The sequence below is a fragment of the Rhipicephalus sanguineus genome, chromosome 2 (genome assembly GCF_013339695.2).
Source record: "Rhipicephalus sanguineus isolate Rsan-2018 chromosome 2, BIME_Rsan_1.4, whole genome shotgun sequence".
Taxonomy (NCBI): Eukaryota; Metazoa; Arthropoda; class Arachnida; order Ixodida; family Ixodidae; genus Rhipicephalus; species Rhipicephalus sanguineus.
Window position 1 is genome coordinate 176,605,920 of NC_051177.1, and position 15,755 is coordinate 176,621,674.

General features: G+C 46.8%; 2 long non-coding RNA genes across 2 annotated transcripts in view; one reads left to right on the forward strand and one right to left on the reverse strand.

Annotated features, from left to right (window-relative positions):
• Positions 1-2,757, reverse strand: part of LOC125757261 (uncharacterized) — a 319,798-nt gene extending 317,041 nt beyond the window's left edge. The window contains exon 1 of the long non-coding RNA XR_007415188.1: positions 2,667-2,757. This is a non-coding gene — a long non-coding RNA (uncharacterized LOC125757261). The remainder of the gene's footprint in view (positions 1-2,666) is intronic.
• Positions 2,671-15,755, forward strand: part of LOC125757260 (uncharacterized) — a 32,282-nt gene continuing 19,197 nt past the window's right edge. Inside the window, exons 1-2 of the long non-coding RNA XR_007415187.1 lie at positions 2,671-2,787; positions 10,543-10,619. This is a non-coding gene — a long non-coding RNA (uncharacterized LOC125757260). The remainder of the gene's footprint in view (positions 2,788-10,542; positions 10,620-15,755) is intronic.

A 15,755-nucleotide genomic window follows, 5' to 3' on the forward strand; every position in this document is an offset into this window, starting at 1 on the left:
GGACCGGAGGGGGGGAATAGTTTGCTTAGGGGTTATCAGGAGCGAGGAGTAACACGCTGCCCGCTGCCGCCGAACGCGGAGCGCTTCGCGACATTTTGTCTTCAGAAAGGGCAGGCTGTGACCGAAACGGCGACGTAATAAATGAAGTTTTCTTGAGGTGCCACTTCTCCACACATGTACGTCAACCACTCCTTCAACTATATATAAATATATATATATATATATATATATATATATATATATATATATATATATATATATATATATATATATATATATATATATATATATTCGAATTCATCAGCATACAACAGAAAATAAACGTACCAGCATAGATATAATATATCGACACTGGTGAAAACAACAGAACTTGAACTGTTTTTCTATTTTCTTTGCTAAGCTTTACAAAGAGCCAGCTCTTTGCACGTGTCATTTCAGCTTGGCACAGAATGCCTGCAATGCATGACGTTCACGTGTGCTCGAAGGCCCGACTTAGGCCTTTTAATGAGCGGGCCCGAGTCCGGCCCACAGACTCGGGCCCGGGCCCGTCGGAAAACGCTTCGGACGGCCCGGCCCGTCCCGCGGGCAGGGCCGGGCCGGGCCCGGGCTTTCGGGTCGGCCCGGGCCTGTGCGGTGCTCTAATGGAGAACATCGACGAAAGAGAAAGAAAGTAGTGGAGAGACAGAGAGAGAGAGATAGGAAAAAAGAAATGGCAGCGGTTGATGACCCGTTGCCCTCCATCACGCCACGCAAATCTCGCAGGCTTGACGGCGAATTCTGACCACTCCGCCCTGCTCGCCGAAATCAAGTCATTCGATGCAAGAATGGCAAACTGGGCGCGTAGGTTCAGCATATGTGAAGTGTAAGGCGCGACTATGACAACGGAAAATTTTCATAATTTGAAAAAGATCGCTAAACATGCTGGTGTAACGTCGGTCTTCTCTGCATCGTTAACGCTTTCTAGGCTCTGCAAGATGTATGATGCTTGTCTCTGAAGAGCTCCGACCTGCATCGTGAATCACAAAAACAAGTGCGTCCGCTGTCAAACGGGTGTTGTCTACGAGATCCCTTTGTCGCGTGGGAAGAAGTACGTAGGCCAAACTCAGCAATGCCTGAACGACAGACTGGAAAAACAACACATCAGAAATGGTAGACAATGCCACCTCCCAATTCATTGTCGTGATTGTTAATGTAGTCGTCGCTTTCACGCCTGCTCTGTTGTCGCCAGAAACCATGATAAATGCGTAAGCATTAATATTAAGGTCAAGAAAATCATTGAAGAAGGCGATAAGTGTGTGTCAGAAACGAGCGCGTCAATAAAGCGCGCGCGCGGCCACTTTCAAACGGCAGCGGGATGGAACGGCGCCAGCCGCCCGCCCAAGAAGCGCGAACAAGAAAAATTACACCATCTCCCGCTAAAGGGGACCATGAGGCGATGCGAAGCCGGAGCACTTGCACGATCGCGTTCCGTTGGCGTTCTTTGGGCATGCTACCGACCTCGCGTTGTGGAACGCGAAGAGGAACGCTACGCGCGTCTTGTGTTCCCTCTAGCCTGGCCGTTAATTCTCACAGGGCGAGCGGGGAACGCGGTCGACAGGCGTGCGAGAGGGGGGCAGCGTAGAAGAGGAAGAGAGAGGGGGGGTGGACGCGCATGCGCTGGTGCTCATCGCGGCGATGCGCAGGAGAGAATTTCCGCATGTCTAGCTCGCGTTTCAGAGGAAGAGTGGAAAGGGGGAGGGGAGAGGGAAAGTGGAGATAGAGAAAGGGGGAGAGAAATGGAGAGATGGATGGGAGAGGGGAAGTGGAAAGGGGGAGGGGGAGTGGAAAGGGGGAGGGGGAGTGGAGAGGGTATGCACAGTAAGGGGGGTCACGCCGCACACCACCACCACCACCGCATTGAACTCCGCCATAAGATACTTTGCATCTAAAAACGATAGAAAGGAAAGGTTGTAGCCCAAAGAAAATTCTTCATGATTTGAACTCGCGTACCCTTGGTCTGCAGGCGAGCGTCCTAACCACTGAGGTATCCAGGCACGCTAGCAGAGCATGCGATCAGACCTAGAGTCATGATGCGTCCTAAGAAAGCGCGTACTCTCGAGGAGAAAGCCGCGCACCTCGAAGCCAGATGTGTTGGTCGACGGGGAGTACGAGCGGCGACGACCGTTCGCTGTGCCAAGCTTTGCGCGACTTGGTGGAAACAATAAAACTTTTTTAAATAATAAAGTACCTTGCCTCTTACAATATTAAGCTCGTGAGGGATAGACGTTAATCAGCAACGCCCGTACTCCGTGAGCTGTTAGTATACGGTACTCTTATTTGTAGGTACACAGCATTTAAACTGTTACAAAGCTACAACTGCTCTAGTGTTTACCTCCGCAACGCTCATGACCATCACTCGCAGTAATAGTGGTACGATTGTACAAGAGCAAATCAAGAATTGAGCAGTCTAAAATGTGGGAACCGTTACAATATCTTGTAAGCAGCCGTTGCTAGTGAAAAAAAACGATGAGTGCAGACAAGTCACTGCAATGAGGAAAAGGAGGCGAGAGGGACTGTGCCGAGTCATCACTTATACTCCTGGCAGAATGCAGTACATATGAATGTCTCTTTTTTGTTTCAGTTTATTTCGAATAGGAGTGATGTTTATCTTTTACGTCTATCTGTACCTGCGGAGACGACGCGAAATATATCAAAAACACAAATTCCCTGTGTGCGCTCGCGATATTGGAGTAATACAACAGAAAAAGTTGAGCGGTCTCTCGATGTTTATAATAAAACGAACCACAGGTAAGAATTCCAATATAGCCGAAATTATTAAAGCCTTGCTTGACAACAAATAACCGAAGGGAAAATCACGTTACTTCTGGTTGGCGCCTAAAGTTAGTTCTAAATAATTTAAAGGCAAGTACAAGCTGCGGCAGCAGTGAAATAGAATTCTGTGTCGGAGCGCTATAATACACAAGGTGGGATGAGTTTTCAGCATTCCAAGCATAAGAAATTGTGTAGAAATTAATTCACCCTGACAAGATACTGACATGTTTTAAGCGTCATGAAGACAAATATTCACTACCAAGCTGTCAGACAAAAGAGCTCTGAAAAGTTCGAAAAACCCCATTGTGGCATACAACATGGCCTGTTAAGGAATAATAAGGCAGCTTCTAACTAGTTGTAACAAGCCAAAAGGAACAGCTGAGCTGGGCGGCTTTCGTTGTTTCTATTTATTTGCACTTTCTTTCTCGCTGTTCTTTCATCTCACTCTCTTTATCTAAGTGTTTTCTTTCTATTAGGTCCCTTTTACTTTCTCCTTCTTTCTCTCTCTATCTACTTCTCTGCCTTTCTCTCTACTTGTCGATTCCTCTTTCCTTCTATCCCTCTCTCTCTGTTTCTTTCCATCTATTTCCTTGTTTCTCTCTCTTTCTTCCTATCTTCCTTCTTTCTTTTCTCGATTTCTATCTCTTTCTCTCTTTCTTTCTCTCTGTACTTGTGCAGTCACCATCCGAGCTGTCGACCCGCGCGCTAGATGTGTTCTGGAATGAAAGCAGAAGATAAAGAAGAGGACAAAAAGAGCGCAAAACCACTCATTGCGTTGCATCGGCTAGACTTTAAAGTAGATGCTAAGGTAGATGCCGCGGTTCATGATGATAGTTTCTGTTCACGCCCAATGGATCTTCTTTGAGCATCAGAGCTCCGCTGCTAAAAATATTGTGTCACGTGCTCAGGCGTGGTAGCTGAACTTCGATGAAGCGAGACAAAAGGGCACTGCCGCTGGATTTTAATGTCCGCCATTAAGCAAGCTCACTCATCCAAAAAAGCCACAGTTTCACCTCAAGCACGAAGCAATGAATGCGATAGCAAGAAATAGGAACGTCATAGGAAGAACGGCAAGCAGCTAGGAACTTGCTGCGCGTTACTCAAGCGCAAAGGACGCTGGAAAAGAAAACACACAGGGTGAGTTATTACCCTGGCTTGGGTATTGACACCACCTTGGGGGTGCACCATTATATCGGAACTTGTCCAGTGCTCCAGGCCTCGTTGAGTTCCTTTGAAATGATTTCGATGGCGTTATCATCGATATTGCGCAGTAGTTTGTTAGTGACTCCATCGGGCCCCGGCGCAGACCTACCATTTAGGTTGAAAAGAACGTTTCTGATTTCAGACTCCGTAAATGGCTCGTCTAACTCCGGCCTATCTAGACCTGTATACTGAGCTTGTTCCTGGTCTTGATCGATATTCTGTGGAATACAGTATTTAAGGGGCAGATGGGTGCAGGCCAGGTTGCTTGCAATCTGCGTCTCCATGACGCCGAGAGCAATCTGTTTCTTGATAAGCTTTTCTGTAGCCGAATTAGTCGCACTCTTCGAATGTGCATCGCTAAGGAGGCTTTTGAATAGGTTCCACTTAGTGCCTCTTCTCATGCGACCATTCGTTTCATTACATTTGTCATTCGACTGTTGAACAGCAAGTTGTTTGGAGAAGATTTCAATTTGTTTGTTAACCGAGGTTAGCTTGGCCCTCAGTCTGCGGTTTAGTTTGTAGCGTCATCATCATCGCCATTCATCATCATCATCGTTTTTACCACCTACGCGCCGCGCCTCTCGCGCAGCTCATGCTGAGAGCTCGAGGCGCGAGCAGTTAGGAACGAGCTCACGCTCCTGGAGGCTGGACGCCGGCAGCCGCTGCCGCTCTGCTTTTACTAGGGCCCTCGAATAAAGTGGCGAGACTTCGGCACGGCCACGTCGGCCGCCTTCACGTCTCCTCTCTCGCTACAATTGGTGACCCGGCCTTCGACCACGCCCTTCGACGAGCGGCGCTGCCATGTTGACGTCACTCTGCCCGCCAGTGAAGCCGTTCCACCCGGCCTACCCCCGAGCGTGGTTTATGCAGCTCGATGCCATTCTCGCACTGAATGGCATCACGGAACAGCCGATGATGCACGCCGTCCTGCTCCAAGCGCTGCCGGTTGAGCTACACCATCTTGCTGCCGCAACGACATCCAGCCCGCGGCCCTACGATCACCTCTGCGCTGCGGTGCTGGCGCGCTACGGCGAGACGTACCGCCCGCTACCGGGGACCCGTGAGTTCAGGGTTTCCCCTCCGCCAACACGAGCGGTACCACCCGGTCCGCAGCCCTCCCATGACCGCGACCTACCTACCCCGGCTACGACTCCTCCGACCTCACGTCAGGCCGCCAGCGCATCGATTCCTGCGCCCGGCCACCCGCCCGACGAGGTACAGGAAGTGCCTGCTGCCATCGGCCACTCCACTAAGACCTCTGTCTTTTCGACAGCCTCGGCCCATGGTCCTTCAGACGTGCCGGCCATCTGCACGTCTTCCCCGACCTCCACGGCCCACGACACTTCTGACACGTCAGGATCCACGACGGCTACCTCGCCGCACGCCCTGGAGCCTGCCACAGACACGGACATCGTGACTCCCGCTGTACGACCCCCAATTGCGGAGGCATCGCCAGCGATGTCCAACGAACCCGCCTTTTCGACCTCGACACTGTGCGTATCTTGCCAGCAAGAACTGCCATCGTCCTCGAAATCTCCCGCAGCAGACGTTCAAGCCCATAACCAGCTACGGCCGAACGTGCGTGACGCTGCGACGATCACAGAAAATCCCGAGGACCACCCGCCGGGCTTGCCACAGGTAGACCACACCGCGTATGCCCTACCGGCCACGCAGGCATACAACCCGCCTGCCGCCCCGCACACGCGCTCTCCTTCACCTACTAAACAACTTCATTCTGCGACTACAGCTGCACCGTCGTCCAGTCTCTCCAGCACGGCTCATCACACCGAGATTAGTCGCGCCACGTCTATCTGCAGCGCACGCCTCGCGGCTCGTCTGCACTCTGCACGTCAGCTAATTCAGCAGCCGCATCCAGTAATGCACCACCGCCAACGCCGTTACCGGCACCGTCGCCGCATCAACTGCGTCGCCCGCCCATCCCGGCTACGTTCGTGCCCACGTACGTCTAAACCCGCTGGCCCAGACGTACTACACCTACGCTCCACCCTGTTTTTAACATACCTTCGCCCGAGTGTGCGCAAGAACCGCCAGCATCACAACAGGTTGTGTCTGTGCCGATTTCGCTGGGCTGCACCGCGGAATTTCTCGGCCCACTACCGATTTCCACGTTATCGGTGTCGCTCGCTCCTTCCAACAGCGTCCCTTCGTCGCGACCCTCGACCGCTGCGCTGCTCCCAGAGTCGCCCGCCAGAGACGTTGTGATTTCCGACGGCTACTTTCCCGTGAACGACCTGGACTGCCCACGGACCCTATCGTCTCGCGAAATGAACATTCTTGTATATACGCCCCCATAGTTTTTCATTTCGGCTTCATTTCTGCGGGGGGGAGTAATCTGTAGCGTCATCATCATCGCCATTCATCATCATCATCGTTTTTACCACCTACGCGCCGCGCCTCTCGCGCAGCTCATGCTGAGAGCTCGAGGCGCGAGCAGTTAGGAACGAGCTCACGCTCCTGGAGGCTGGACGCCGGCAGCCGCTGCCGCTCTGCTTTTACTAGGGCCCTCGAATAAAGTGGCGAGACTTCGGCACGGCCACGTCGGCCGCCTTCACGTCTCCTCTCTCGCTACAAGTTTTTGCGTCTTTCATGTATTGGTGAGGGTGAGGACTCTAACAGGTGCGCTAGTGTCGAGGCCACTTTAGGAACCTCAAGCTGTGTCGTTATTTCCTGTGTAGCGCTTCTGACGGCTTGCTTCAAATTGTTGATTACATCAGCGTAGCTTTTGTCTGGCGGCGCTGCCTCCTCTCTGATGTTTCTAGAGATCCCAGTCGACGTATTCATATTTCATTGGTGGTTTGCGTTTAACCCGATTTATATTCTCTATGATAGAATGGTTGCTGCCTAAATCTTCCTAAAGGTTTTCTCACATTCACTCGGTGTCCCGTAGGAACGCGAGGTCAGGTTTGACGTCACGGCTGACCGAGTTTCCCCTTCTTGTAAGAAACCAGGATCCGTGATGAGCGCCAGGTTAGACTAGGCAGCGCTGTTAGCCAGGCTTGTGCCTTTGTTGGCGCTATATCCGTATCCCCATTCCGCATTGGGGGCGTTAAAATCACCTGCCACGAACAAAGGCATGTTGTTGGCCAATTCATTTGCGGCATTGAATAGGATATGAAACTGCCTCCGTTTGTAGAGGGGGGGCGTGTATACATTGAGTATCAAAACGTTGGCTTTGCTCGTGCGACCGGGTATGACCTCGATCAGCTGTGCCTCGAGCCCGACCTTTTATTTAGGCACATCATGTTCAACAAAGAATACGTTTCTGCTATCAGGGTATCTGTACCTCTCCCCTCTTCGCTTTTGTACGCAACAACGTGATAACCGAGTAAAGTGACGTTCTTGTCCCCTAATGTTTCTTGTAATAAGATTACTGAGCTATTATTTACCATCCATTCTAAATGAATATGCGGAACTTACTACTGCTACACACGGGCAGTTGCGTGAATGTTTTGCATCTATGTTGTAGCTCTAGCGTTCATAAGTCTTGATTGTGCAAACTTTAACTTATTTTGTCATATCGCATCTCTATTTCTATTTTCTGTACTGTCATCTTTATGCGATATCGTTATTGTGTAAAAATTCCGTACTTTCAGTAAACCTTCAGGTTAACAGAATGCTGTTCCTATTTTTATCTTTTTTTTTCGATCTTCCAATTACAGTACCTTTTTTTATTATGAAGTTGTTTATGCTGTACTAAACGTTTAAATGCGAATTTTACTGTGACTCTCTGTATGCTATTTATTTTGCTTGATGTAATACTAAATGCAACTCTTACAATATTACTCGCCTATGTTAAAGCATGATATTATAGGCCCATTTTACTGTAAAAGTCGTATGCTGCCAATGTAACGGTCTTCAGGGGCCAAGTCAAGCTGTCTATAGCAGCTTTAAGCCCTCAAGACTATCCAGAATTCTCTGCTGAAATAAACTTTGACTATGACATTGAATTACCAGTACTTACCTACGGAGCAGAAACCTGGTGACTTACAAAGAGGGTTCAACTTAAATTGAGGACGACGCAGCGAGCGATGGAAATGAAATGATAGGTGTAACCTTAAGAGACAGGAAGAGAGCAGAATGGGTCAGGGAACAAACGGGGGTTGAGGATATCATAGTTGAAATCAAGAAGAAATGGATATGAGCCGGGCACGTAGCACGTCGGCAGGATAACCGGTGGTCATTAAGGGTAACTGACTGGATTCCAAGAGATGGCAAACGCGTGAGGGGGAGACAGAAAATTAGGTGAGTAGATGAGATTAAGAAGTTTGTAGGTATAAAGTGGCAGCAGAAAGCACAGGACCGGGTTGATTGGCGGAACATGGGAGAGGCCTTTGCCCTGCCGTGGGTGTAGACAGGCTGATGATGATGATGATGATGACATTGACTTGTGGCTTCTCAGCCATTGATCTAATGAGATGACCTAGCGGGGCCTTGCGCCTCGGGAAAGTAGCACTGTTCCACTGCCAAATTTTAAGGTTGCACTAATTTACGTTCGCTATTTTGCCTACTGCATTAAATCTTTCAACACTTTGGCACCGCCATGGGAGTTTGTATTGACTGGGAGCGGTTCAGAGTGAATCATTGGTCTACTTTTGGATTGACCCTTTGGCCTTTGCAAAAGCGAAAGCCTGTTCTCCAAAGCGGAAAACATTTCCGTCATTTGTTCCTGCATCTTATTCAGAGTCCTCTCTATACACGTTGATTTACTTTCAAGGTTTGGCTCTTGTAGGAGGGAAGAAACGAGACGGTTGAACCAGAATCACATTATATATCTTTCACCGTGACCAGAATTCTGAGGTTAAATTACAGCGCTTACGCACAAGACATTAAGAAAGAAAAGAAACCTACGACACAGCGCTGACTAACGTCTGCTCTATTCTTTCACACGTCAATGCATATATAAGTCTAAGGCAACTTTGCCGCACATGCGCACACAACAATAGCTCTAAACCAAAACGTGCAACAAGGATGATAGTGCATTAGATACGCGAAGACATGAAATCATAATCAGACGGGTGCAGGGACAACGAAGAAAAGCAGAAGTAAGAAGGATAAAGGAGAGCGTTTGCGCTGGAATTTTAGCTTCAGGAACGTCTACCAACTAGACCCAAATGGAGAGACCAGTATCGGCGCCAGCAGGAACGCGAGCCGTGGCTTCGCGCGCCACTGCCAAGCGCCGTCTTTATTTTCTTCCCCTGTGGTCGCGCGCTCTCCGGTTTTGTTTGCCGCCCAAAGGAGGGTGCTACAGGGTCTTGGGACATAAATTGGGACAGCGCGAGCGCAAGAGTCCGAGAGTGGCTTGCCTGTGCGTTCTTTTTGTGCGTCCTTTTTTGTATTTGAGCAGCGCGCTTCATGTGTTGAGCTGCGACAGTTGTTAGTTCGCACTCGCCTTGTGTGTTTTCTTGTCCTGCGTCCTTTGTGCTTGAAGCTTTCTGCAACTACCGTGGTCTTGCACCGCCCCCACTATGGGAGGCATTGTAAGTTTCTGCAACTTACTTGCTTTTACACAACATCCGTGATCGGCCCACGTTTGACCAACAGACGATGCCATGCGATGACGTCATAATGTGACGTCACGTTATGTGCAGCATTGGGATGTCATATGGGGCCGTCGTCACGTGATGATGGCTTTTTGCATGACTCGTATTGAAGCCGCCGGCGCGGGACGCCGACGTTCAATTTTCGCGTTTGGTGAGGCATCTAAGGCTTTTGCTATTACAGTGCAATCCCATACCACTATAGTTAACATGCCATGAACTCACACGAACGCCGCGTACGCTGAAAATAACACTACAGGGCATCCAGTCACGCAAGAACACTATAATTAGCAAATTCCAGTCACAAGGACACAGGGTAATTTTTATACAGAAGCCACACTTAGTCCACATGTTCAAGTCAAAGTATACGCATAAATTAAACCTAAAATGTTTTCTCAATGATTTAAAAGTATACCACTCACTTTTAGAAACTTTTCATCGCGAGCAGCGCCCCTTTTCAAAGGCACGTGTTGGCCATGGACCTAGGAATTTCCCAAGTCTGAAGGGCCGACGGTCCAGTGCGTTTAAATCTCGTAGCAGCTGTCATGTTTGCTCATGATATCGTGGGCGTACTCTCGTGGCCATATACGCATTCTGGCCTTTCGTGAAATTTTGTGTAAGAAGTGTTTTGTGTACGCGGTACCCAGGCGGGTTCTATACCTCGATAATAGCGCTCTGTAGCCTAACGGGGACGAAATGTTTATTATCTGCTCTAAATTCTTTTCGGTCATGTAACTAGTAGGACGCCAAATACATTTGTCGATAGTAAGGAAAGAGCGCGTTGCTACGCAGAGCTACGCTGTCTTGCTTGTTTACACAAAAGACCCTAGCGACACAGTCAAGCTTTACATTTTTGTTTAAACTAATGTCAATTGCTGAAAAGTACAAGCTTTATATTTATTTAAGTATTTTGAATGTTAAATTTATAAAGGTTACACCGTTGGACGCATAATACATTTTTTTCTTTCAGTGATTACAGGTCCACAAATATTTCTCTTACCGTAGAAAAAGACCAATTCCAAACAATTCTTGATGTTGACCACGAAGGTAAGTCAAATCTCGACGCACAATGGTGGTTCTCATTTATTTGCTCCATATGGTGAAAATAGCACATTCTGTTTGTTTAATGTATAGCCATATATGTAAACTTAAACTTTTAAATCTGTATCTAGCTATGTAATTATAGGTATGTAAATATAGGCGGAGTTGGGCAGTGTTGGTTCGTAGGTAGTAATCTTTGGCTAACTGTCACTTGGGCTTTGCTTGTGTGGGTTAGAATCAAGTGGTATTGGCTATGCGCTCTCACAGCAATGTAAAACGTGACAGTTTTGCCGCAAGGGCGAAGCAATAAATACGAGAACAAAAAATTAGAATGCTATACGAAGAGAGCATAGCAGCTCGCTCCTTCAGCAACCACAGGCTGCTGCAGCTAGTGAAGGGACCTTCGTGCGGTCTATGGCTTCAACGCAAACCTTGCGATGAAAGCACGGTGCGTACGAATGCGCCTCTTTTGCGCCTGCGTAGGATAACGCTGACGCGCTCCTTATAGGTTTTTGCTGTCGGCGCTCTACAAAAACATCACGCCCAAGTCCTGCTGGACATTTCTGTGGATATGTTCGAAACGAAAGAGGTTTTTACAGCCAAAATAACTGCCTTGAAAAAAAGCTAAACACAGAACTGTTTGCAGGACCTGTCTGTTTACAAAATATGTATGGTGAGCACACATTGCGCTCAGTCGCCGCGACGGGGTATCCAGAAATTATCTTCCTGCATAACATGTAGGCAATCACCGAAGGCGCACTATCTGACATACACTATTACAGTGATCTGTCTCTATACGGGAGAATACCACAATATGGAGTTTTCGAATAGCCTATGAAAAACTTTGCGTTGGCGTTTGGAGCAACTGCGCATGCGTCGTACGCTAACCACCTGCGGGCTCCCGTTAGGTGACGGAAATAGCGGGCCGCAAACGCTAACGCTAACTGAGCGTCCGCTATTCGCAAACTGCCGAATAAAGCGTCAGTTAATCGATAGGGCAGCCGAAGCACTTAGAGGCATTCATAGTTGTATACAAAAGTTGCCGCTCGGGCATGAATGTTATGAACCCTTTTCGAAAATTATTTATTTTAAAATTAAGCAAGCTGGTGCCTACAGCGACCTAATTGTACGCGGCGTCAGCAAGATTTTTTTTATAACTTCTTCGGCATTTTCATTATGATTATTACTAAGGTGTCGTCGCAGTCTACCTTTATTGGTCTCTTTTGCGAGCAATGTCCCGTGCTTGTTCTTCTTTTTTTGTGATCCAGTACATTCATTGTTTAGGGCGAACACAAACATGAGCACATACCATGCCTTCGTTTTTAAGATGATTCCAACCGTTTCCTTTCCATTCTGCAGTGATCTTGCCAGTAGCTATAGCATCAAAACGTGCATAAACCAAAGCTTACCGTAGGCTTCGCGACTGCTATGAATAGGAGAGATAGTCTACAAGTGGAAACATGTGGCATATCGTGCAACACGAAGGCGAACAAATATCACAACAGCGTTCGCTGGACTAGTTCTCGAAACGACGGCAATACACAAGAATCCGCATGAGGTAGGAATCGGAGCGAGAAACACAGAAGCTACTACAGCAACCGCTGCATTTTTCATTTGGCAGCAGCGGTTGCAGTTATCGGAACGCTGACTTATACGCACTTCTTTGTACCCGCAGTTTGAATGGCCCCTTTGTGAACTTCAAGCTCGCGCTGCCTGGTCAACGCATCTACTCTTGCACCCTATCGATCACACGTGGAACCCTTCTGCCGATCAACGTCCTGTCGACCAACGTGGATTACACCTGGATTATCTGCGTGCGTGGACTGCCTGCGCACTGTCTTATCCAAGACCACTTCAGCATAAAACCAAACGCAAGCTTGACCACGGCTTTCATTTGGCAGCAGCGGTTGCAGTTAGCGGAACGCTGACTTATACGCACTTCTTTGTACCCGCAGGTTAGTTTTTTGCTCATTGCCACTCTGCTTTCTTTCTACTTTGCAACTGCTGCTGCCAGTGTACCCAGTGTTGTGTTTTTCTGTGCTTTTGTTAAACATTGGTCGCAATGCCTACTTGTGCCGTGTTGACCAAGAGGCTAGAAAAAGTCGAGGCTTTATCCGAAAGCAAGCTGGACGAGGTAGCTGAAAAGCTACTTGTTAAGCTCCAAGAGAAGATTCGTTCTTTTGAACCAGATGTAGTGGCTCTCAAATCTGAAATTGAGAGCCTTATATCTAGTGTCACCAAGTTGATTTCGGTGATAGAGGCAATCGAATCAGAAAATTCAGCGCTCGTCTCAGCCAACAAGGATCTGGAGCGTGAGAACGAAATTCTGAGCAAAAAAGTTGCCCAAATGGAACAGTATTCCAGGGCAAACAACGTAGAACTGAAGGTTGCTCGTTACTCCCAGGGTGATGATTGTTCTGAGATCATTAGAACCATTGCCTCGAATGTTGACTGCGTGATCTCCGACTCCGATACCGACATTGTTCATCGAGTGCCCAAAAAAGCCGGGTCTACCAAAAACATTGTTGCCAGATTTTGTTCTCGGGCAAAAAAGCAAGAATTCGTCAACAAAGCGAGGAAGGCTCGACTTGCTTCTCGTGACCTTGGCTTTTCTGGCTCTCATTCAAACGCTGTATTTGTCAATGCACACCTCATCCCAGAGAACAAGCGGCTTTTCGCAAAGGCTCTGTCACTCAAGAAAGAAAAACAATGGCAATATCTCTGGACTGACAATTGCCAAATTAAAGCCAGAAAGTCGAACGAATGCCGTGTTTTCCGCATTTCTTCAGAAGAAGACCTGTCTGTTTTCCAGCAGACCGGCTGAACCTTTTTTATAGCTTATTTACCGAGCAGTTCAGCGCATATCTTACGTGTGTTTTTTGATCGTTTTTCTTTCTCTTTTACCGGTTCTTCACAATGTATTTCGCCGTGGATCAACTTCAGCAGTTTTGCTGCGATCGATTTTGAGCTGTTGTTCACTTTAATGCACGTAGTCTTAAAAAAATTTTCATAGCATACATGCATTTTTGCCGTCCTATCACTTGAACTTTTCTTTCATTTGTTTCACTGAGACCTGGCTATCGCCTCACGCCAAAAATATGTTCTGTTTCCCATCATACATTCCCGAGTATTGTCATCGATTGTCTGGTAGTTTTGGCGGTGCAGCTATATTCGTATCTGCATCTATTCCATATCAAAGAAGATATGATCTCAGCCTTTCCGTTGAGAATACCGAGTCCGTATGGATTGAAATTGCTAACCCATCTTTGCCATCGAGCGGTAATAAGACAATCATAGGCTACAGATATGGTTCACCGTCATCCTCCTTTCCCGATTTCTGTTCATCACTTTCATCCATTTTCAACAAGTTATCACTTGAATATAAGAATCTCGTCATTCTAGGTGCCATAAATATCAATCTTCTCGATGTCAGCAGCTCAGCGTACTCTGATTACACTGCGTGCTGTCTAGGATTTGGCTATGAATCTCTAATCTCGGTTCCTACTATATGTGTACTTGGTGCGTCCAGTTCTTTAATAGATCCCATTTTATCAAAGTTCATTCCATCAAACGACTGCGGCGTCCTCGAAGCCAGCTTAACTGACCACTACCCTGTATTTTGCCGATTTGAATGTGCCATACCTAATCAGCTAAGCTTTTTTAAAAAATATATTTGATAAAACAAAGTCATAGAATTGTGTTTTTTAGTGATCCTGAAGCTGCTTTTAATTCTTTTTCATCTGCCATTAAAAATGCTTAAACAATTCTACCAGCTTTGTCAAATGTCGCAAGAACTTTCCGGCCCCCATGGCTCACAGCTGGCTTAATGAAGAGCTTGCGAAGGAAATACAATTTATATAAAATGTTAAAGAAACGGCCTTTCAATGCTGCCCTGCGATCGCGATATAAAAAGTACTGCGACCTACTTAACTAAGTCCTTGAAGAAGCTAAAAGAAATTATTATACGAACAGGATACGTAATGCTGGTAATAACAGGAAAGATCAATGGAAAACAATTAATTCATTTCTAAACAGATCATTAAGTGAGCCAGCTATAACTGAATTATAGTCATCAGAGGGTGTTAGAAATGCGACGACATTGCGAACGCCCTCAACAAGTACTTCTGTGCTAACACTTCCCTCTTGCCTCATGATGACCTGCCAACGATTAGGGAATGTCTCCAGTCATTTTACCTCTTTCCAAGAGGCCCAGATGAGGTGGTGGAAATAATTATACACATGAAAATAACAAGTGCCGGTCTCGATAACATTCAGCCTATTCACCTGAAATGCATCTCTCACATGATCTTGACCCCGTTAGCCTATATCATTGACCTTATGTTTAAAACTGGCATCTTCCCATCCCCGCTTAAAAAGGCCAAGATAATTCCAGTCTTTAAAAAAGGCGACAGAACGCTTATTGTTAACTACCGACCTATTGCCATTCTTTCATCGTACAGCAAAATCATAGAGAAGTGCATTGAAAAACGATTATCTAAATATCTAAGTTTCGTATTTTATCCACTCAACAATTTGGTTTTCGTGCAGGCTATTCAATAGATTTCGCACTACTCTCTTTTACAGATTATATTAAACACGCTCTTGACTCTGGTTGTTTTGCCAGAGCTCTCTTGATTGACCTCTCTAAGGCATTTGATTCTATAGTTCATATTATACTATTAGCTAAACTTAACTCAATAGGTGTCGTAGGTAGTGCGCAGGAGCTGATTAATAGCTACTTATCCAATAGACAGCAAGCTGTTTGTGTCTCTAACATCCTCTCCACTTTTAAGTCCATTGACAAAGGTGTCCCGCAAGGTTCCATACTGGGTCCGCTTTTATTCTTAATCTATATTAATATAACCACGATTTTAACACACAGTCAACCTTTCTTGTACGCAGATGATACATCTATAGTTACTAAAGACAAGTCCATCGATGCGCTAACTAATAAATTGTCCTCTGACTTCTATAACTTTCAGAATTGGTGTACAGCTAATGGTTTACAATTAACACCAGTAAAACACAGTTCATTGTCTTCCATTCCAGTCATAAAGCTCTTTCACCTCCACCCGCTATTATTATCAACGGCCACAGCCATCTTAGTGCTACTAAGTGCACATTCTTGGGAGTAGTCCGAGA